We start from the raw sequence: 24,184 nt of genomic DNA on the forward strand, positions 1-24,184 counted from the left end.
AAACCAGAAACAAAGCTTTCTTAATTTTAGACTATCTTTATGGATACTAGTTCTGTGACGACATCTGAACAAAAACCACTGTATGTATGAACCAACATGCTGCTTCATAGCAGATGAAAGAGTCCTCTCAGTGGTAATGTGGTCAATTCTTAAGATCCTTTAAACATAAAAGTAAATATCTATGTCACGTGACCAAGGAAGTACGTATTCTTTGATCTGTTTAGTTTTCTGCCTCCGCCCTACACTACACCATAAATCTATATGAATAATTTTAGACCATCATCAGTATCTGTGTTATCAAAAAGGTAAATTTTAAACCTATCTCCAACTAATCTTTTTTTAAAAAAAAAGTCTAGACTCCAGTCAAACTCAGCTATTTGCTCTCCTTCAAAAGACCTTGACTGTCTATTTCATTCATGAAGCCAATGTTCACACATGGCACTGGGACACCTTCCCTTGTGCTGTATAATTATATAGTTGGCTTTACATTTATTTCTTCTGTATTTCCCTCACAAAAACGTAAACTTGGAGAAGAACAGTGCTATATAATTTTTATATTCTCTTACATAACAAAGGAGATAGCCCTATAAATAACACATTGTTTGAAAGTCACTATGCCATCAGTATTTCCTACATGAATCAGGTAATATTAACAATTTTTAAAATAATGAGTTAGAAAAACTCATCTTAGGAGAGCTGATAGTTACATGGCAATTAAGCATATTTTCTTCTTCTATAATTTTATGTTTATTTCTAAAAGGAACATTTGGTTAATTTTTAAAAAAAACCTGAAAGCTATTTAGTTTAAGTCAGTATAAATACACTGATTCTTCAGTGATAGCACAGAATTGTACAGATAGTACTGAACAGTAAATGTTAGACGTGAGAAATGACATCAGGTATATATGAAGAACTCCATAATTTACAAAATAGTCCAGACATTCTGTAATGTTTTCCTGTGAAACAGGATGAGCAGACAGGAGCAGCCATACTTTACAAATAAACCTAAATTAAGAAAAGGCATCTGGTAAATTAGAGGAAGCATGGGGAATATAACCCTAAGTCCATAGAGAACACAGAACTGAATCACATAGACCAAAAAAGTTTAGAGGATTAATTGTTTCACTATACTGCAGTAGACAATCTATCCTTAAATAGGACAAATAACCAAGAGTAGCTAGGCTATGAGTTCATGAGATTGAGACGCCATCTGTTAACTTCACAGCACCTGGAACAGAGCTTGGCACAGAGATGGTTCTCATATATCCATCTAATTGAATAGCACCTGTTTTGCCCTATTACTAACAAAATTCTAAAGTGCTACTGAAATATCGATAGGTCAAGTTCTTAATTTCTCAATGAATTAAAAAGAAACACCTTAATGCTTAATTACACATCAGAGCATGTGTGTAGTTAAGACAGTTAACCTCTATAACCCTGCAATTTATACCAGACTTATTAAAAGACAGAGCTAAGTGCCCAACGAGCCAATTTAAATGTAGATACAGAAATATGTTCTGCTTGGAAATAATTTTATATTTAAAAAGGGAAAGAGCAGTGACACCTATCAATAAGTAAAAAGTACCAGGCAATTTTAAAGGGGAAAGCACCAATCTTAAATTAGCCCTTAAAATGGTCTATTTTGGTCACCTTTTAGCCTGTTATAGTCAGTTATTCTTTTCAAAGCTAAAAACATTTGCTCATTGACTATTCAGCTAAGAATGAAAAAGGGAAAAGCTGATCTGGCGACAACATGGCCCAGTCCTCTGAAACCAGAGAGGACAAAATGCACTCATGAGAACTGTTGCCAATGGAAGTCTGTTCTACATTCAACTCTGAAAAACTGACTGCTTTAAAGATAATCCCCAAATTTCTTTTCAACTAAAAGCTCAATTAGCTAGAAGGGACAATTATTATCTCATTTAATCTTCACTACTTTAAGAGATAGGCACACTTATCTTCATTTTGCTGATGAGGAAACTAGAGTGTCAGGCTACGTGGAGAGATAGGGCGGGAATTAAATCCAAACATGTGATTCCAGAGCCTGTCACTTGTCAGAGTACGAGAATGTCTCCACTTCCAGAAACATGTCCATTAAGAGATGGCTCTACTCCTGTACTTCCTGTGGCCTCTTGTGCCTAGGCATCTCCCTTCACCACATTGGAACTTCAGGTCATCTTTCCCCACAGGGACCCCCTAATTTCTCTGCACACTCAAGCTTCTTTCTCTCAGTCACCCACAGCTGATCATCCTCTCACCCGGGGTATTTAGCCAGTGAATCTTGCTTGGGTTTCCTCCTCTTGCACTCTGCCCATCTTTTCTTTGCCCAGTATCATCATCCTAGTCCAGCTGCTGGCATCACGGACATACTACTACATCTTCTTTCGCACTGATCCCCTCAACTAGAAACTCTAGCTTTCCTTTCAGATGCTCTACTAGAAGCCAGAAGATTAATAACAACAAAATAATAGTAACTTGCTAACAACATGGTCCAGTGCTCTATGTAGGTGTGTGTGTTTTCTCATTCAAGCCTCACAACCTCCAATAATTCTGTGAGGCTCTTCCCTTTACTATCCCAGTTTTATAGACAAGGAAATTATACACCAGCAAAGTTTAACTTGCCAAGACTGGACTCTGGTAGTCCAATTCCAAAGTGTGAACTCTTAATCACAATTATATGATCACTCCTGACAGGTAGAAATAAATGCCCCAAATCCTCAGAGATTCTTGGGAGAGACACTTACTGTTCACCAAATACCTCTGAGTTCACTTGAGGGGCATGTGTGATTACTTCTGGCCAATGGGTGGTATTTAAAGTGACATATGTTACTTTCAGGCTGAAGAGTTAGAGAGCAGTGAGGAATATTACATCCCACTCTTCTCTCCTGCCACAGCGATCAGCAATGTTCTAGATCAGTGTTTTTCTATTGCCAGTCTGTAGACTGGTGCTAGACTGCGAAAGAGTTAAACACCTTGATGTTGTATGAAGATTACAGACCCAATGATCTTAGTCGAATTTGCTTAAGCTCAGGGTGATTTCTGCTTTAAAGGTCCCTGAAATAATTCTACTTTCATCAGTCCCCAAGCGTAAAAAAGGTTGAAAACCACTGTTCTAGATGATGGGGCTTTTGTTAGAATGGAGTCATGAAGTGAATAAATGCAGAATTCCTCACAACCATATCCCATCCACCTGTGTTAGTGAAGTAGTGCAAACAAGAAATATACTTATGCAGTGATTTCCAACCCGTGTGCTGCAAGAATTTTTAAAACATGCCATAACTGACTATTTAGTCAGGGGCACTGACATCTTTTCCCTTAGACTGTCAAGTATCAATGACAACAGCCAATACGATCATAGTCCTCTGGTCTGAATAAATCAGAATTTTACATTTTGGGTAGTCAGATTGGAAAAAAAATTTATGGTGTGCTGCAGAATTTTAGTAATTAGTTTATGTGTGCCATGAGATGAAAAAGGTTGAAAATCACTGCACTTATGTATTCAGCCACTGAGATTTCAGGGTTAATTTGTAGCTACAACATAAGCTAGCCTTCTGATTAAAATGCTGAATGAACCCTGTTTAGAATGAAACAGACCAATACACACCATGTAAGAAAAGAAAAATGCAAACACTATCCAGTTCTGACAGACATATATTCCTTAATCCCACTTTCATTGTGTCATTTCCTGCTCAAGGATTGAGAACAGTTCTCCATGATCTACTATATGAATGTCAAGTTCCTCTCCTACACTTCCAAGCCTCCACAACCCAATTTTCCTCCACTATCCAGCATGTACTGTTCAAGTTAGCCTCGTTGGTTTTGTCTCTGTCCCATGAATATAACAAATACTTGGTTCTCACTGGTTGGGTTATTCTGCTTCCTCCATTTATTCTTTCCATTCATCCTAATCACACCTCCTTTTTGATTCTTCTTTGACTTCTCAAAACCACTTATCTTTCCTCAACTTATTTGACGTTTATACAGTTGTAGTTTGAACTTTAGAAGTATGTTATCTTACCACAAAGGAAGAGAAAAGATACAGTGGCCTGGAAACCTATACCCTGGTTCTGGTTTAAGGACTAGTCAGCTACATTACCTCTGTCCAATCTTTTAGCCTTTCTAGATTTTTTTAAATCAATGAAATAACAGTGTTACATAATATGCAAGCTCTTTGCCAACCATCATACAGCCTATGGTCTATTATTTCATGTGCATTATTCCTATATCCTTCACCTGAAACCTAAGTTCCACTGAGGCAGAGACCTTGACTGTCACTTTTTTTAAAATTCTGTGTAGTTCCGAGCATAGCACCTTGCATATAGGTAATACTCAAAAGATATTTGTTTACTATAGGTCATCAAATATTAGCTGATGATACTATATGGCTTGTGTTATTAAGGTATAGCAGATGAGGGGTTTTATTATTGCATGTTGTGATTCGTTAGACAGCAATAGATAATTATGCATGCTTGGTATTAAAATAGTAATCATGGAAGATATATAAAATTGGAAACTGGAGTGACATTCAAATCAGTAAAAATTTCTTTTCCAAAGAGAATGTTTTTTGTTGAGAGTATATGAGGAGTACCAGTAGTTTTTCTTCTTCCTTCCATATACAAAGAAGCAACCTACAACAGTAAGTTTAATTTATCCCAGATAATGCATTTCCAGACTGTTCAAATTTAGAGAAAATCATTTAACTGTTAGAAAGAAGACACTGTATAAAAAAGTAACATAGGCCTTGCCAAGTGGCTAAGCAGATAAAATGTCATCCTGGCGTGCCAAGGTCACAGGTTTGATACCTGGTCATGGCACATATGAGCAAGCAATGAGTGCAGAACCAAATGGAACAACTAAGTCAATGTTTCTCTTCCTCTCTCTCCCTCTCTCTCCTTTCACCTTCCCTTCCTCCCTCCATCCCCCTCAAATCAATGGAAAAAAAATTTATGTAACATACATGGGAAAATACACAATTTTATTTTATTTTTCAACAGTTTATCATCAAAAATTTAAAAACTTCTTTTGCTTTATTTGCATACTTACTATGTAGCTTCTCGTTAACAACGCTTTTTAGATGTTATGTCTCTACTCAACTAAACTGCAAGCATACATAGGCAGGAACCACATTACTCTATGTTCCACATGGGTACCTACCACAACTGACCCAACCCAAGAACTCAAATAATTTTTGATTGGCTTTTATCAGTATTCTCAGAGTGTGAGAACATTTATTTTTAGTTTCTATATCTTATAAGAATAACTTTTCCCATGCAGATTTGAGTAGAAAAAAAGCATCAGAATGAAACTATAAAGAGGTTACAAAAGTTTTTAATCCTTCTCTTAAAAAAGTAACATTTTGATGTGCTCTTATTGCTTGAGGGCAGTACTAGTATTATTTTCCCCTTAAATTCTGTAAGTGGAACATCTGCTTTTTAAAAATATACATAGGGAAAATATATGGGGTAACTGCCTGTATTAGGGTTTAAAATATAATATGAGTAATGAAAAGTATCGCAAATGCCATCTCATGTATTATGTCTACTTTACTCCATTAAGGGAAAAAGCAAAGAAGAGCTCATGAATTTGAGTGTCACTGGTTTTACATAAAGAATAACTGTTAAGAGGAAGGCATCATCAAACAGACCCAGAGACACAACACCCACATGACAAGAAATCAAAGCAGTTTCTGTTTTCACTTCCAATTAACTGGTAAGAACTCTACCTGAGACATGGTCTGCGACTGTGTTTGTACCCACACATGGTCTGAAGAGACCCAGAGAGAGACTCCTCAGTCAGGGCCAGGGGCAGGGGCAGGGCTGAGGGATACTGTAAGTCTTGGTTATGTAGAATTTATGAAGCAAATGGTAAAATGGAAAGAAAAAAAAGTGCCCCATTAGAGATCCAGTTGTCAAATTATTTGAACTTTGTGTGTTTGACAAAGTGCTGATAAGGTGATAGGTACACAGTAGTCAGTGTACTATTCTCTCTACACTTGCAGATGTCTGAAAATTTCTGTAATACATTTTTAAAACTGGTGAGTGCCATTTCCAACACATTCCCATACTCTTGTTAAATCATGGGTAGAAGCAGAAATTCAGGGGCAGATTCACAAGAACTGTGAGAGAGATGGCTGTGGATATCATGTGGCTCTGTCTGTAATCAGTTAGCTACAGCCACCTACACTACAGGAGAAGACAGGAGCAGGACACACATGGCCACATTTATATTCTAAAATCACATGGAAGGGTAGTCTCAAGAAACCTTTAAGAAGTCCTAGTGAAAAATGGTTTTTATGCCCTGGCTGGATAGCCTGGTTGGTTAGAGCATCATTCTGAAGCACAGAGGTTGCCAGTTTGATCCCCAGTAAGGACACATACAGGAGCAGATTGATGTTCCAGTCTCTCTCACCCTCTCTCCCATTCTCACTCTCTAAAATCAATACAATAAACATAAAAAAAGAAAAAAAAAAAAGGTTTTGGTGCCTGACCTGTGGTGGCACAGTGGGTAATGCGTCGACCTGAAATGCTGAGGTCACCAGTTCGAAACCCTGGGCTTGCACAGTGAAGGCACATACTAGCCAAGAAACAACTACTACAAGCTGATGCTGCCAACTCCTCTCTTCACTCCCTTTCTCTCTCTCCTCTCTCTCTAAAATCAATAAATAAAATCTTTTTTAAAAACAGTGGTTTTGGGGTTTGGCCGGTGGTGGCACAGTGGTTGGAGGATCGACCTGGAATGCTGAGGTTGCTGGTTCGAAACCCCTAGCTTGTCTGGTTAAGGAACATAGGAGAGTTGATGCTTCCTGCTCCTCCCTCATCTCTCTCTCTCTCTCTCTTTCTCTCTCTGTCTTCCTCCCTCCTTCTCTCTCCCCCACTGCCTTCTTTAAAATGAATAAAACAAACAATAACAACAACAAAAAACAAAACCCAGGGGTTTGGTGACAAAGTCACCAGCAAAGAACACATACCAGAAATCCACATGAAAAACTGTCAAGGTTTTTCATAGCCATATACACAGACACGTGCATAATGCTCCCAGAGTAATTTGATGTCCTAGCACAAAGGGCTTTTTCCTTAAATCATGTCCCAGTTCAAATTTAAGTATCTCAGATTTAGATATATATGCTTTCTATAAATATATATACATATCTGAAGTTAAATATAAATATTACATTCTTTTGATTACCAGTTCTATAAGCTAAAAATTATTTATAAATAAGAGAACCCTCCCAAATTTGGGCAGAAAAAGATGTTTACACAGAATTGATTGTTTATAAAGTTGCTGGAAGGGCAGATGCAGGCCCTGCCTCCAGGAAGAGACTCCTGAAGAAACATACACAGGACTGACCTACCCAGAAGGCTGCTTCCTTTGCGTTCCTCAAGACCCTAGGACATCAGGAAGCCATTGCATCATTTCAGCAGAATAATCTAGGGCCCTGCGCTGTGACTGGCCCACCATGAAAGCTGGAACGCCCACTAGTGGGCGGGAGGAACCAGGTTGACCAGCACTGCAAAAGTGGGTGGTTTCTATAAAAAGGTTCGCCATCACAGATCTAGGGAATAGCAAGTTGTCTGAACAGTAACCTCCAGAGCCCTGTTGGGTCTGTAGAACTGGGCCAGCACAGTAGTATCTCATATGCTCACACTGGCTCATCTGAACTCAAGCATCATGCAAGTACTTCTGGTTGGTGAAGCCTAAATCACATCCAAAATTCTGGATGCAAGGGAGATAAGAAATAGAGTATTCAGCTTTCCAACCTCTGATTTATGTAGAGGTACACGAGGACCCTAGAACAGAAAATGAGCAAGCCAATCTAAGTGTATCCATCATACCACATAAAATTTTGAAATATGCTACCAAAAGGGAGGAAGAAATGTCTAATTTTAAAAAGATAAAAGACTTCACAGACATCACAATCAAATGTAATACTAAATGTAAATGGATTTTCCAAAGTAATAGAAGAAATCTAAATATAGTTTTGGTAGTATATAATAGTAATTATAAATATTTTTGTTAAATAAAGTAATATTGTTTCTATAAGAAATGTCATTATTTTTTACAGCTTACTTAAATATGAACAATAGTATGATGGTAAAAATGCTTCAAAATACTAGAGTAAAAGTGTTTAGTTTTGCAGTTTCTCTCCAAGAGCCTTCTTCCCCTTCCCCTCTACTTCCCCCACAGGTGTGTATCTCCTAAATTCTAGGAGTCCTCATGAGTCTTGCTACTGGGGGCGCAGTGGGCAGCGGCAGCTCACCCATGACTAAAGCCCTGAACCTGCCTCCAGGCCCCCTTCCTCGGATGTCCCAGGAAGCCAGAGCAGCCCTGCATGGGCTCTCTGTTGAAGCTAGACCCTCCCTTGTATCGCTGTCCCCAGCTTTAAACTTAAAAAAAAGAAAGTACTTAGCTTTTAGAGGAATAGAAGAAGAAAGGATGGCAATAACGTTCATTATTAAATATGGATAATAGGGCTAATTTATTATTCTCTGCTTTTATGATTAAAATTTTTCAAAATAAAAAGCTTTAAAAGGTTATGACAAAAAAAAAACATGGGAAGTACAAATTATTTTCATCTAATGCTTCATCTTCAAAAACTTTAATTCTACCACATTATTAAAGTGAAGTTCACCTTCATAAAATAACTGGCTTATACTCTTCAAAATGTTAAGATCATAAAAGACAAAGACAGAACGAGAACTGTTCCAGATTAAAGAGCAAGGGGACATAACGAAATGTAAGATGTAATTCTGGAATTGATCATATTTCTTTTTCTTTTTTTGCTATAAAATAGGACATTTGGATAATTGCCAAATATGAATAAAGCAATGTATACTAATGTATTTATAGGCAAAGAAGCATAATATCTACAATTTGCTCTTAATTCAGAAAAATACATGTAAATATATGTGTATGTATATTTATTTATATGTGTATATATGTATACACACACAGAATGATAAAGCCAAAGTAAAATATGTACCTAATTAGGGGATATGGGTTTGGGGTATAAGAGAGTTCTTTGCCCTATTCTTGTCCCTTTTCTATAGCCTGAATTATTTCAAAATTTTTAAAAAGTATAAAACATCATAGTAGCATTTGGGAGCTCTAAAGAGAAACAGCACTGGGAGCTTTAAAGAGACAGCATAGCTTCTTCTATTAAATTAAAATAAAAATAACTAAATAACTGGACTGTCAAGTAGATAGTGCTTTTCCAGAGACCATTCTACAAGGTATTTTCCCTCAATCAGAAAAGAGTTTTGCAGCATGTGCTGATTTTGTAATTCTCATTTTTAGCAGCAAAATTTGAATATAGTCATAAATGTTGTCTTTATACACTAGCATTTACTTTTCTGAACATTTGCAACACTACAGTTGAAAATGTATATAGAAAGCCTTGGTTTGATAAGTTTATAGCCCCAAATTATTTTCTACTATAGTGAACATGAGAACTAGATTCTTCACCTAAAAAGAAAATAAAAAGCTAAAGCTGTGTTGCATAAAGGGAAACGTCTGAGCTAAGCATCAGACAGGCATGACTTTTAATCTAGGCTCTGCCACTTAAACAGATATGATCCTAGTGACTCAATTGTTAGAACATCTTCTTTCTCACGAGGGACACAGTGATATCATGATCTCTTGTAAAACTGTGTGGATATTCATTTAAAATAGGAAGATATGTAAGACAAGGTTCTATGGTACAAAACAGTTACTTAAAATGTATTTATTAAGATTCCTTAAGAGAAAGGGTAAATTCTGCTATGGAAATATCTCCAAAGAGAATATTAACATTTTATAATGCTACTCTGTATTGTTTCTCTGTTGTTGCTAATATTAACAAATACATCCTTGGTCAAATTATTTATTTATACAACAAGTATTTATTAAGGGCCTACTACGAGTCAGGCACTGCTCTAGATACCAGGATGAGAGCTGAAAATAACATAGCCAAATTATCATCATGGCTCTTATGTTCTATAAGCCCACAATCAACATTAAATAAACAAATAATATCAGTTTGGGGTTAAGTATAATTTTGAGATTATTCTGGTTTTGTTGTATCGAAAACTGGTTCTGTGCCCCAAATATTCTCTGAACTACTTTAACAACAAACTCTCTTTCTGCTAAATAAGTCAGAGTTGGTTCCATTACTTTAACAACCATGCCTGTGCTCTTGTAACTGAGAACACCATTTTTACCTTTACCTCAGATAATACTAAATGCACATTAGATACTTCTGAACTCAACATAACATATGCAAAAATATTCAACCCAAAAACAGATTGGTATAAGATTATTTTTATGTATTGTATATTTTGCTATGGTTACCAAGACACAGTTAGCATTTGAAATTTTTTTCTTAGAACAATACAATGATCTGAATCTAAAATCTTTCAGAAGGTGCAACTTTCCAGTGATAAGCAAGAACAGGAAGTGAATCTTAAATACAACCAGACATCTAGTCCCCTTCAGCATGATGTACTCCACTGTTACCCGAGCCTGACTTCACAACATTAAACTTCACACAATTCTACTCTAATTTGTTATTATTTTGATTTGTTTAAATAAAACATATTTCCAATTAAACTGGAAAATTTGACTTATGCTCAAATATTTTAAGTTCTATAAGGAAGACAGCTTAAAATAAAGGAATTGAGTAGCAAAGCAACTTACAAAAGCAGAAATGAAAACAGATGTTTAACTTCTTCGAAACAAATTTTTGCTAATAGCCTCCACCAAACCTATTTCAGACAATGACTAGAAATATTCTACTCTGTCAAAAGAGTACAACAAGCTTCATGGATCATCAGCTCCTCAGGGTGTGGGCTCTTTTCAAGGTTCTATTTCAAGGTCACCAGGCAACGTGTATGTGTACATTATGGGATTTCAAAACATAGGTGATAAACTCTGCAAAACTTTGTTTACATCACTGGCCCTCCATCAGGGGCAATTTTGTTCCCCGGTGTCACCAGGAAATACCTAGAGACATTTTCAGTTGTCACGATGGAGTTGGGGCGGGGGTTGCTGTTGGCATCTAGTGAGTAAAAGCCAGGGATGTTGCTCAACTTCCAACAATAAATAGGATAGCCTCTGATGGCAAAGAACTAAGTAGCCAACAGTGTTGACCAAGGTTGAGAAAACTGGTTTAGGTCTACTATGCCACTGCCCTTCACGTTCAAATATAAAATTACTAATCGTGTAGCTTTACATATCTTCTGATGATAGCTTACAGACCCTTTCAAACAGGATACATTGGATTGCCCCCTCCCCCCCGCGAAAGAAACTCTGGCCATTGAAACTGTCACTGAAATCCCTGCAGTGTGAAAAGCCTGAGTCTCCTTTCACAATTAATCAACAATCTCCACAGGTTAAAAACTCTGTACGCTAGTTTATACGATTCTCAAGACACTGGCTTCCAAACATTAGTAATATCTTGATTACACTATGTGGCAATCTTGTTTTTTAATCATTCTTCAGCCAATGTCACGTGCATAAGTGAGGCAATAGAAGCCTCTTCCTCTCCTTACATATCTTTTCACATCATATTTTTTCCTTTACCACTTGACAGAAAATGTTGCTCAAGACGTCTGAGCCTGTTTCCTCAAAGGAGATGACAATGCGCACTGTACAGAGTTATTCTGAGTATTATAGTGACATCAATGTATATTCGGAATGTCTGGGACATGTGTAACATGCGCTAATTCCTAATGGATCATGTAAGACACAGCGTTATACAGCCAAATTCTAAACTGATGGGAAATGTGAGAACTTTTTGATTGAGAAGATATATACTCTGAGAATCTAAACATGAATGGATTATATATTTCTCTCTAGGTAAGGCCCTGAAAATAATTTTATAAATCCACACTTCTTCTTTAAAAATATTATTGAACTCAAATTTTATTTTTAATTTTCATATTTCTCTCATGCGTAACAGATTTTAAGTAACTTACCAAAAATAAAAATTAAAAAAAAGAAAGGGGCCTGACCTGTGGTGGCGCAGTGGATAAAGCATTGGCCTAGAATGCTGAGGTCGCCGGTTCCAAACCCCGGGCTTGCCCAGTCAAGGCGCATACGGGAGTTGATGCTTCCTTGCTTCCTGCTCCTCCCCCCTTCTTTCCTTCTCTCTCTCTCTCTCTCTTTCTCTCCCTCCTTTCTAAAATAAATAAATAAAATATTTTTTAAATAAAAGGGAAAGAAAAAGGGCATCAGTACAAAAAAATAATTGAAGTAGCTAGCTTCAATTGTGGCAGATCAAAATTTTAATCATAGCCAGATCTTTGGTATTAAAAGATACTCTTTTCACTACTCTGTGCTGTCTCCCAGATGCTCCATACTGAGGGAGCTATTAAAGAAGATCCTCCCTTTGAAAAGCACCAGGTTGAGAGAGAGGTCAACTAGGTAAATAATTACAAAACCAAGTTATAAATTTTATATATTACTTTTAAACATAAACTAATATGATCTGCCAGCACAAAGGAAGGAGTGGTTAATTCTAGCTGGGGTAGGGTTACTTATAACACAAATATCCAAGGCGCATCTTGAAGAATAAGCAGAAATTAGCCAAGCAAAGGGAAAAAGAACATTGTAATGAGAATTGTCTGCACGACTAAAATGAGAAAGTAAAATAACACAGGAGTGACAGGTAGTGGTGAACAATGCAATGCAGCTAGGTGTACAGTACATGGAAAGAAGGAGAGAAAAGAAGATGAGAATACAGCTGGGACTCATTCCAGAGATGCCTCACTAACAAGTTAAACTTCGTAAGGTCGCAGGTTTCTGAAGGTATACAGAAGTAAGACCACTTCTGGAGATGAAGAAGTAAGGGGTTGGGAAAATGCAGATGATAGCTTTGAGATGGTGATAAGGATAACAGTTAGGAGGCTGCTGTAACAGTCTAAACAAAAGGAGATGAAATGGAATAAAAAGACCAACAACTCCCTGGCCGGTTGGCTCAGTGGTAGAGCGTCAGCCTGGCGTGCAGGAGTTCCAGGTTCGATTCTCAGCCAGGGCACACAGGAGAAGCACCCATCTGCTTCTCCAGCCTTCCCCCTCTCCTTCCTCTCTGTCTCTCCCGCAGCCAAGGCTCCATTGAAGCAGCTGGCCCGAGCGCTGAGGATGGCTCTATGGCCTCTGCCTCAGGTGCTAGAATGGCTCTGGTTGCAACAAAGCAACACCTCAGATGGGCAGAGCATTGCCCCCTGGTGGGCATGCTGGGTGGATCCCGGTGGGGCGCATGCGGGAGTCTGACTGCCTCGTTTCCAACTTCAGAAAAATACAAAAAAAAAAAAAAAAAGACCAACAACTTACTCTATCCATCCACCCACCACCCATTCACACATCCATCCAACATGTGCCCACTATGAGTGAGCCACTATGCTACCTGACGCATGATCAGTAGGCAAGACTGACATGGTCTCCTGCTTACAACAAGCTTATAATCTAGTGCAGGAGAAAGAAATTAAACCATTCATCACATAATTGATTATCTAATTTTTATGGTGATAAGTATTATGAGAAAGTTCTAAGAAATTTTATCATTGTGACCTAGTCTGAGGGTGGGGATGGTCAAAATAACCTTCTGCAAAAATGACCTTTATGCTTTTCCTGAAGCTCTTGAGCTAGGGCTATTTATTATCTCACACCTCTCATTCTAAATAAATATTTTGAGAAATTCCTATCAGTCAACTTTACTTTGTACAATTACATTTAAGTGCTTATTTACTAAAATCTCTGATAAGTCTAACCAAACTGTAGGTATTACTGAGAGGGTAAAAGAGAATTGGGAAAAGCAGAGAAGGGTGGGAGGAAGTTAAAGGGGAAGGAGCAGGAAAGAGGGGAGAAGGAAGAGTGGTGAAAGGAGGAGGAAGAGAACAGAGCTCAAAATCTAGTCTTTAGCTACACAACAGAAGACTTTATTTTAAAAATTTTTTTGTTACAGAGACAACAGAGAGAGAGAGAGACAGAGAGAGTGACAGGGACAGACAGGAAGGGAGAGAGATGAGAAGCATCAATTCTTCGTTGCAGCATCTTAGTCATTCATTGATTACTTTCTCATATGTGCCCTGACCAGAGGCTCCAGAGGAACTAGTGACCCCTTGCTCAAGACAGCGACCTTGGGCTTCAAGCCAGCAACCACAGGGTGATGTCTATGATCCTACGCTCAAGCCAGTGACCCCGCACTCAAGCCAGTGATCTCGAGGTTTCGAACCAGGGTCCTCTGCATCCCAGTCCAACGCTCTATTCACTGTGCCACTGCCTGGTCAGGCCACAACAGAAGACTTCATAAAGAGTAACTCATCAAGGAAAGAAAGTCTAGACATTTGTTCTGATCATTACTGGGAACATAATCCTCTGAACCATCAAACTGTCAACTTCTGCTTTTTTTGACTAGGAGGCACCCTCACAACTGAGTTATATGCTCCTGGGCAGATTTCTCAGTCTCTCTGAATCAGTTTTCATACCAATCGACTAGATATAACCATACCGATTTCACAAGAGTATTTTTTAAAAAAATAGAAATCAAAGGAGAAAAGATATCCCCTGGCCTGTTAGCTCAGTCAGTTAAGAGCCTTGTCCCAAAACAACAAGGTTGTGGGTTTGATTCTTGGTCAGGGCACACACAGGAAGCAACCAATGAATGCACAACTGAGTGGAACAACAAATAAGTGCTTCCCATCCCCCTCCCATGTCACTCCCTTACCCTCTCAGTCTCTCAAAGGAGAAAGATATTTAAATTATCTAGTAGCGTAACTCACCTAATCTATTACTCTAAACACATTGTTAATGTGTTCATTTTAAATTTAGAGGCCCTGGTGGTTCTCTCTTTATTTTGAGAAATATTGCTCTATTTCTAAAGGCACTGATCATCATTCAGGCTGTGATGGCTTATATGTTGAATATTTAGCTCAAGTTCAAACCAGAGGGACAAATAATTTAGAAAGCTAACTGACACTTATTGTTAACTTAGCCCACAATACCCACTTCCCTTAAAATATCCCAACGGTTGAAATTCAAGATGACCACAGACAATAATAGGTGCACTGCTACTCTCTAAGTGGCACCCAGTTCTAGAGAACCTAATCCCTTAGCTCTTTTAAGATTAAAAATTACACTATCTCTCTGTACCAACTCTGTTACCACTGGAGCCCAAATGAAATTCTAACATAGGGCTACAAAATAAAAAAAAATTACATTAAATATCTATGACTGATTCTTTTAAATAAGTCTAAATAACCAAATTAGTTCACCAGCTAATTATGGTGGCACCATAATATCTGTTTCTTAGCCTCCTAAATAATGTGTGCCCAGACTATAAAGGTTTATCCTTTGTAATGACAAGAGGCAGAATTAGAAAATTTGGGTAAATCAAGATCTATGTCAAACATATAATCTGATCTTCCAGAACAAGAAAGGTCCTCTATGTTAAGTCTAGTAGGAAATTTACCCTGCTGGAAATTGGGTATATGCAGAAATTAGAACATAAATTCCTGTAGACAGATCCTGAGATCAAGCACACTCCTCCTTGCTCCCTTCACCACCACCACGCCACAGGTTACAGGGAAGGTCTACAGATGCCTAAAACACAATTCTCAAAGAAACAAATGAGCCTTGAAGAGATGTTCATGGTTGCTGGGATTGGGTGAGAAGTGAAATGAGATACAACTGACTGAAATACTAAGAAACCCAGGAAATAGGCTCACAGAAGTAAGACAATGTAGCACAGTGACTACAAAGTCTATTTTATTTTGACTAAAGAATACTGTTTGAGTATGATATAAAATACAGTGACCTTAATTAAAATTCTCAATGCTCGTAGAGGTAACCTAACACAATTAATGAAAGAAAAGAATTTGATTTCACAATTGTCACTGTTCTTAAAACATACACACTTTTAGAAAACAATAATGCCAGTCGAGGATGAAGTAAGCACATGAACTTAACTCCTCTGTTGTTTCCTAACACCTTGTAAGAATGGCATTAAAAGATTTTTTTTAAGGCATAAACCCACAAAGATAAAGAAGAGTTGAAAATTATAAAAAGTTGTCTGGCCCTGGCCAGTTGGCTCAGTGGTAGAGCATTAGCCAGGCGTGTGAATGACCTGGGTTCCAATCCCAGTCATGACACACAGGAAGAGCAACCATCTGCTTCTCTACCCCCCTCCCTCTTCTCTCTCTCTCGTTTTTCTCTCTTCCCCTCCCTTAGCCATGGCTCAACTGGTTTGAATGCACCACCTTAGGCACTGAGGATGGCTCCCACAGCCTCCACCTCAGGTGCTAAAAATAGCTCTGCTGTGAGCATGGCCCCATATGGGCAGAGCATCAGCCCCAGACAGGGTTTGCAGGGTGGATCCCGGTCAGGGCACGTGTGGGAATCTGTCTCTCTATCACCCCTCCTCTCACTTGGAAAAGAAGGAAAAGAAAGTTTTCTTAGCTGGAAAACAGGGTTAAAGTGGTAACTAACCTGGCAAACTTTAAAAAACTAAATACTGGCCCTGGCCAGTTGGCTCAGCGGTAGAGTGTCAGCCTGCCATGTGGAAGTCCTGGATTTAATTCCTGGTCAGGGCACACAGGAGAAGCGCTCATCTGCTTCTCCACCCCTCCACCCCTCCACCCCTCCTTCCTCTCTGTCTCTCTCTTCCCCTCCCTCAGCCAAGGTTCCATTGAAGCAAAGTTGGCCCGGGCGCTGAGGAGGCTCCATAGCCTCCACCTCAGGTGCTAGTATGGCTCCGGCCACAATGGAGTAATGACCCAGATGGGCAGAGCATTGCCCTCTGGTGGGCATGCAAGGTGGATCCCGGTTGGGCACATGGGGAGTCTGTCTGACTGCCTCCCCACTTCTAACTTCGGAAAAATCCATAAAAACAAAAACAACCTGAATACTAAACCATCAATGGTGTGATCTGAGAAGCAGTACCATGCTTTTCTAGAACTGCTAACAGATGCACTGTCCCCCTCCTTACACTCTACCCACCCAATAACTGGCACTCTCCATCCCCTCACTGAAAATGGGGGGTTTATTATCTAGAAATGGTAACAAAGACTGTCTTCGGACAGGTGGACTCCCATGCACAGTTAAGAATGCAAATACAAGACTAAAAATCAGCGTTATATACTAAGTGAAAGTTCACACATGAAATGTTGAAACTCTCAGACTTATACCCTACAGGTAGTAGACTGGAGAGTAGGCTCTGGGGAACCTGACAATTCAGGAGGGGAAAAAAAGATATAAATTTATAGATCCTGATATTAGGAGTTCCTAATAAAACATCCTAACCAAGGTGTAAGGTCGGTGGATAGAGGGATGGTCACATAGGAACTCAGACCCGCCCACTTTGGCTAGGACCACCCACAATCAAGCCCGCCAAAGGAAGCTTCCCAGGAACCATTTGGAAAGAAGCGATCGTCTGCCAGCCAGTGAAATTTCGCCACGTCATAGTAGCTCCACTTTCCTAGAGGGACCCTTTAAATATCTCCCATGCGGCTTAATCCGTGCAACATCTCTGGCCTCCATTTTTCCTCGGGGCCAGGGAACCTTGCCGGGCAGGGTGTGTGCTCTGTACTCAATAAAGCCGTTTATTATTTCACACTTTGCGGCTCCGAGCCCTGTTCCTTTCTTCTTGGCGGGGAAAAATACCTTACATTTTTGGTGCCGAAAACCCAGAGGAGTTAGAAGTCCGCAAGTACCTCTCCTTTCTCCTCTCCTCTGAGAAGGAACCAGGAGAAAGAACCAGGATCTCCGATCTCCAACCACTTCGGCGCATGGTGCGGTAAGTCCCCTGCCTCCAGCTTTCCTCTCAGTTCTTTCCTCCGAGACTCTCTGTCCGAAACCGTAGCTACGTCAGGAAGTCTTTTCCATCCATCCCAGTGCGTGTGCTTGTGGAGACCTCCCCAAGCACATCCACTTTCATCCGTGGCTGGACATTGAGTTTTTAGGACGCTAATGCTCAGGTCTGACCACTCCGAGAACTGAGTGCGGCTGTCGGGACACAGGAATCTCCCTCCCTAAGGAAGAAGAAACTGTTCTTCTCCGCTGTGGCCAGGCCACAGAACCCACTCAGCCTCCTGAAGGGACTTTCGGTTTTAACACCCTCACCAATTTAACTACCGCCAAAAAAGCTGGGAACTGATTGGAGATCTCTTACATTCACGGCTTGTAATTATTTGCGCACCTGTCCTTAATCTCTGTGCTGCCTGTTCCACCGCACGGGCCTTTTTCTGGCCAGAGAAATCTCACCTAAAACTTCTATTCCTAATCTTTCCTTCTCCGCGGACTCCCAACTCTCTTTCCCTTCTGCCTGACCCCCAGGGGCGCCTCTCTCCCTCACTCTTTCTCTTTCTCCCTCTCTCGGGACTTTTCTCTGGTCCCTCTGCGGACCTCTCTTTCCTCTGAGAGCCTCCTCCTCTCCCTTAGCAAAAACCTGTTTCTTATTCGCCATCTACTACCTTCTCTTTCTCCTCCCCTGCTGGTCAGGGGCCCCTCCCTTCACTGTGTTCTCTAGTCCTGCCTCCGTCAGGCCTTTCTCAGCCTGGCATTGGCTCTTACACCGGTTTTCAGGACGTCCAACCCCAATTTTCTTACAGGAAGTTCCAGCCCTGTCCTGCCTTTGGCTCCAGTGTTTTTCCTGCGGGATCTGGGTGCTGGCTCCGCACGAGCCCCCCCTCCTCTTATTCCCAATCCCCCAAACCCCTATCCGGAACCTGTGAACACGGCATTTAAAGTTTTTAACGGTCCCAACTAGTAAAAACAGGCCTGTTCGCCAGGCCTGCATGCAGCAGAAGGTAACGCTCCAAACCCCAACTCTTGTGGCAACCCTGAGACCAGCAGAGCCACCAGCAGCTTGCTTTCAGTGTGGCAAGCAGGACCACTGGTCCCAGCAGGGCCCCTGCCAGCGGCTGCCCACTGAGTCCTGCCCTGACTGCAAGCAGCCCAGTCACTGGCGGAGTGAGTGCCCCTTTGGGCAACAGGTTTTGTCCTCAGCGCCTCTACGTGGAGGACAAGCCGCCCAAATGGAAGGCCAATCCAGCCAGGTGGGTGCATCACTCGAACTCCTAGGACATGGCCTGGACTCGGAGAACCCAGGGTTCTGCAACAAGTGGGTAAGTCAGTCCATCTCATTTCTTGTGGACATGGGGGCTGCCTTCTCTGTTTTTGCCTTCATACTCTGGACCTCTAGTTCCCTCACAGGTTTCGGTTATGGGAATGGATGGGACCCTCTTCCTTTCCCCTTTTTACACCACTCCTGACATGCAGTTCTGCCTCAAGCTTGCCTCCTTATAGGACCTCTGGCAGTCGGAACCACTGGACTTCGTCCATCTCCAGCTCACCAAAAGGCTGGACCCTGCAAAATCCCCTATTACTCCTCTCTTTTTTTTTTTTAAATCCTTACAGGACCGCATCTGCGAAGTTTCTCCAGTCATGGTCACACAGATGTTCCTCCTGACACCCCACAAAGCCACCACCTTCTAATCTCCCCCTCCCCACAACGCCCCTATTCAGCAGGAAGTAGCCAGACGAATAAACGGCGCCCCCTTTTCTATTTAACACAAAAGGTCAGAATGTAAGGTCGGTGGATAGAGGGATGGTCACATAGGAACTCAGACCCGCCCACTTTGGCTAGGACCACCCACAATCAAGCCCGCCAAAGGAAGCTTCCCAGGAACCATTTGGAAAGAAGCGATCGTCTGCCAGCCAGTGAAATTTCACCACGTCATAGTAGCTCCACTTCCCTAGAGGGACCCTTTAAATATCTCCCACGTGGCTTAATCCGTGCAACTTCTCTGGCCTCCATTTTTCCTCGGGGCTAGGGAACCTTGCCGGGCGGGGTGTGTGCTCTGTACTCAATAAAGCTGTTTATTATTTCACACTTTGCGGCTCCGAGCCCCGTTCCTTCCTTCTCGGCAGGGAAAAATACCTTACACAAGGGACCCTACAATAAAGTCATAGTCATTTAGCCCCTTGCACACAATCTATTTCTTCAATTAGCTTTTGATTACTTTATTTTATTTTATTTTTTATTGAATTTATGGGGATGACATTGGTTAATAAAAGTATATAGGTTTCAGGTATACAATTCTATAATACATCATCTGTATATTGTATGGTGTGTTCACCACCTCACCTCGTTTCCTTCCATCACCATTTATCCACCACATACCCTCTTCTATGCCCCCTACCTTCAATCGACTTGTTAAAGAGCTGGCTCTTAAATATAAATATATAGCCAAAGGCCCAGAGATGGTTAAGGAAAGACCCTAATGTAAAAAGCAGAAAACGAAGAGGAAAAATGAAACTCAGAAGAAACCGAAACTGTACAGGAAATAAAAATCTGTAGGGGGAGACAGGGAGATTGTCCTTAATATCATGAAAGAGATACAAAAAAAATACTGCATGCATGAAACAAAAACAGGATGCCAGAAGAAAACGAATATTCAAAAAATAAGAAAGAACCACTGGAAATGAAAACTAGAAAGCAAACATATTTATAAAGTACTCAATAGAGGAAAAGGTATTTGTTCTCATTATTTATCAAGGAAATGCAAACTAAAACCACAATAATAGATCACTACATATCTGCTGAAAAGGACTGCTATCTCTCTTGTACCACTCCCTCTGAGCAACTTAGTTGTCATGTCATATAGATACTCAAGTGACTTCATGGTGAGAAACAGACTTCCTGTAACACGAGTGAGCCATTTTGGAAGAGGGTTCTTCAGTCAAGTCAAGCAAGCCCTCAAATGATGGTGATCTTTGTGGCATTCTGACTACTATCATATGAGAGACTCTGGGTCCTCACCACCCAGTTAATCTGCTCCCACATTCCTGATTCACAGGAAAACTGGCAACATCTTCTAAAGTTAAATCTATGTATACCATGATTCAGCTCTCAAGTCCTCTGAACATGCCAAACAGAAATGTGTACAAAATGTGTACATGTATACAACAAAAGACGTGTTCAAGGATGTTCACAGCAACAGTATTCATAAGGGTCCCAAATAAGAACAATCGCAATGTCCATCAACAGTAGGATGGATTCATACAACAAAATATATCACAATAATGATAAAGCTTGAACTACTGCAAAATGCAGCAACATAAATGAAATCAAACATGATACTGAAAGAAAAACACTAGACACAGAAGTGTACATTTCTGCCTGACCAGGTGGTTGCGCAGTAGATAGAACACTGGCCTGGGATGCTGAGGACCCAGGTTCAAAACCCTTAGGTCACCAGCTTGAAAGCAAGCTCATTCAGCTTGAGCGTGGGGCTGCCGGCATGAGCATGGGATCATAGATGTGACCCTATGGTCACTGGCTTGAGCCCAAACATTGCTGGCTTGAACAAGGGGTCACTGGTTCAGCTGGAGACTCCTCACTCGCCCCAGTCAAGGCACATATGAGAAAGCAATCAATGAACAACTAAGGTGACGCAACTATGAACTGACGCTTCTTATCTCTCTCCCTGCCTGTCTGTCCCTCTCTCTTTCTCAAAAAAAAAAAAAGTCTACATTTCCATTTTTATAAAGTTCAAAACCAACTCAGCGTGTTAAAGGTCAGGATAGACTTTGGGGAGGAAGTACTGACTGCGAAGCAGCAAAAGTGTGTCTTCTAGGGTCAAGGTGATGTTCTATTTCTTCATCTGGATGGTATTTAAAAGGGTGTCATTTTGTAAAAATTCAATGAGCTCTAAACTTAGAAAATACACACTTTTCCATGTAGATGTTGTACTTCAAAAAAGTGAATTTAAAATTATTAATTAGAAGATTTGGAAGACAGAGCTTAAGAAATCTCCCAGTAAGGAGAGAAAAATACAAAAAAAAAAAAGAGGAGAAAAAGGATTAAAACTAGACCTGTCAAGGAGGCTGAACATTCAGATAATAGGATTTATCATAAAGAGAAAACCATAAAAATGAAATGAGAGATGAACAAAATAATTCAGAAAAAAATCAAGAAAAGAAATATATGAATATCTTGATAGACCGGGCCTACCAACTATACAATGAAGAGACGTAAAAACAGAATCATTCCAATGCGCCTCCTCACAAAGTATTAGCAATCAGATCCCCACTAAACTTGTCAACAGCAACACTGAGAAGTTGGTACTGGTGAAAAGAGACAGCATTCCCTCCACTGTTTCTTCCTCTACCCTTCCTCTCCCCACTCAAGGAAAATTACCATAGGAAGAAACTGCTTCTTCTCAATATTGATTATTTCTAAGAATTTGAAGGTAAATCGCCAACTAGCCTACCTGCCTCATGGAACAGCAGCAAACAGGAGTGGGTAACTAATGTTTCTGTGGTGTCTGTGGGTTTCCTATCCTAGGGGGCTCATTCTCCCTCTCATCTAACATGGCCAAAATAGTTTAATACACCTCAGGGAATCATAAGTTCAGAGGCCAAAATAACTAGACATCCTTCGAATACAATCGTAACAAAAGAGACACAACAAACTAAACAATATTACTAATAAGAGCAGAATTTTTAGAACAAATGAACTCCAAGTTATAATATGTATTAATATCTATTCTAATACAAGATAAATTATTAAAAATATGAAATTAGACCACGTGGAAGCATTATGTATGAAAATCGTTAACAAATGGGATACACACAATTGAGGAACTAATTACCAAGCTAGAAAAACAAACTAAGAACCTTTCCCAGAAGTTAGCATAAAAGGCTAAATGGGGGAGGAGATGGAAAGAATATATTTAAAGAAATAAGTCACTTAAAGGAACCAAAAATATTTCAATTAAAGGTCTCTTAGCCATACAGTCTAGATAAAGATAACCTATATGTAGACATATTGTGGTGATATTTAAGAAAGGGGAAATTTGGCCCTGGCCGGTTGGCTCAGCGGTAGAGCATCGGCCTGGCGTGCGGGGGACCCGGGTTCAATTCCCGGCCAGGGCACATAGGAGAAGCGCCCATTTGCTTCTCCACCACTACCCCCCCCCCTTCCTCTCTGTCTCTCTCTTCCCCTCCCGCAGCCAAAGCTCCATTGGAGCAAAGATGGCCCGGGCGCTGGGGATGGCTCCTTGGCCTCTGCCCCAGGCGCTAGAGTGGCTCTGGTCGGGGCAGAGCGATGCCCCGGAGGGACAGAGCATGGCCCCCTGGTGGGCAGAGCGTAGCCCCTGGTGGGCGTGCCAGGTGGATCCCGGTCGGGCGCATGCGGGAGTCTGTCTGACTGTCTCTCCCCGTTTCCAGCTTCAGAAAACAAACAAACAAACAAACAAAAAAAGAAAGGGGAAATTCTAGAAAATTCCAAAAGCAAAGAATAAACAAATGATAAACAAGATCAACCTCAGCTTTCTCAAAAACACAGGGGATTCAATAAGATAATGCAGCTATACCACTACTAAAACATTGAAGAAAAATTTTAAGCTAGAATTTTTATCCATCTAAATTATTATTTAAAAGTGATAGCAAATGAAAATATATCTTCATGTATACAAGGAATCAGAGCTTTGCCATACACAGACTAACTCTGAAAATACTTGTGGAGAAAATACTCCATTAAAAATTAAGGGGGAAATGACAAAAAACTGAATTTAATGATGATCAAAAAGGAGAAATAAACAAATCCACTATTAGAGTTCAATATTCAACATTCCTCATTCAGAACAAACAAAAAACACATCAACCAACTTGACCTAACTAATATACCACCCAACAACATCAGAATACAAACCCCTTTTAAGTGCATATCGAACATGTAATTAGGTAGACTAAACTTCCACAAACTTGATAGAATTGGAATCATACAGAAGAGGTTCTCCGACTACACAGAATTAGTAATTAGTAACAGAAATATATTCAGGAAATACTAGAAATTAAACAACACACTTTTGAATAACCCATGAATCAAAAAGAAATTCAAAGAAATGTCAGAAAACACTTTGAGATGAATGAAAATAAACATAAAATTTGTAGGATAGCTAAAAGCATTGCTAAAAGAGAAATGTATAGCACTGAATATTTATATTAGAAAAGAAAGTCCTTTTCAAATCAATGGTCTAGGCTTTTACTTTAAGAGAGTCAATACAGATGACCAAATTTAACTCTAATGCAAGCAGAAGAAAGAAAATAAAAATAATAGGAACAAAAATTAATGACAATGAAAACAGAAAATAGAGGAAAAGCACCGAAAGTAACGGTTATTTTTCTTTTAAAGATGTCATTCTTT

At 40.0% G+C, this 24,184-nt stretch overlaps 1 protein-coding gene across 1 annotated transcript in view; it reads right to left on the reverse strand.

The window, feature by feature from the left end:
* UBAC2 (UBA domain containing 2) overlaps positions 1-24,184 on the reverse strand; it is a 242,298-nt gene that overhangs the window by 118,674 nt on the left and 99,440 nt on the right. The window lies entirely within an intron of this gene.

The sequence above is a fragment of the Saccopteryx leptura genome, chromosome 4 (genome assembly GCF_036850995.1).
Source record: "Saccopteryx leptura isolate mSacLep1 chromosome 4, mSacLep1_pri_phased_curated, whole genome shotgun sequence".
NCBI lineage: Eukaryota > Metazoa > Chordata > Mammalia > Chiroptera > Emballonuridae > Saccopteryx > Saccopteryx leptura.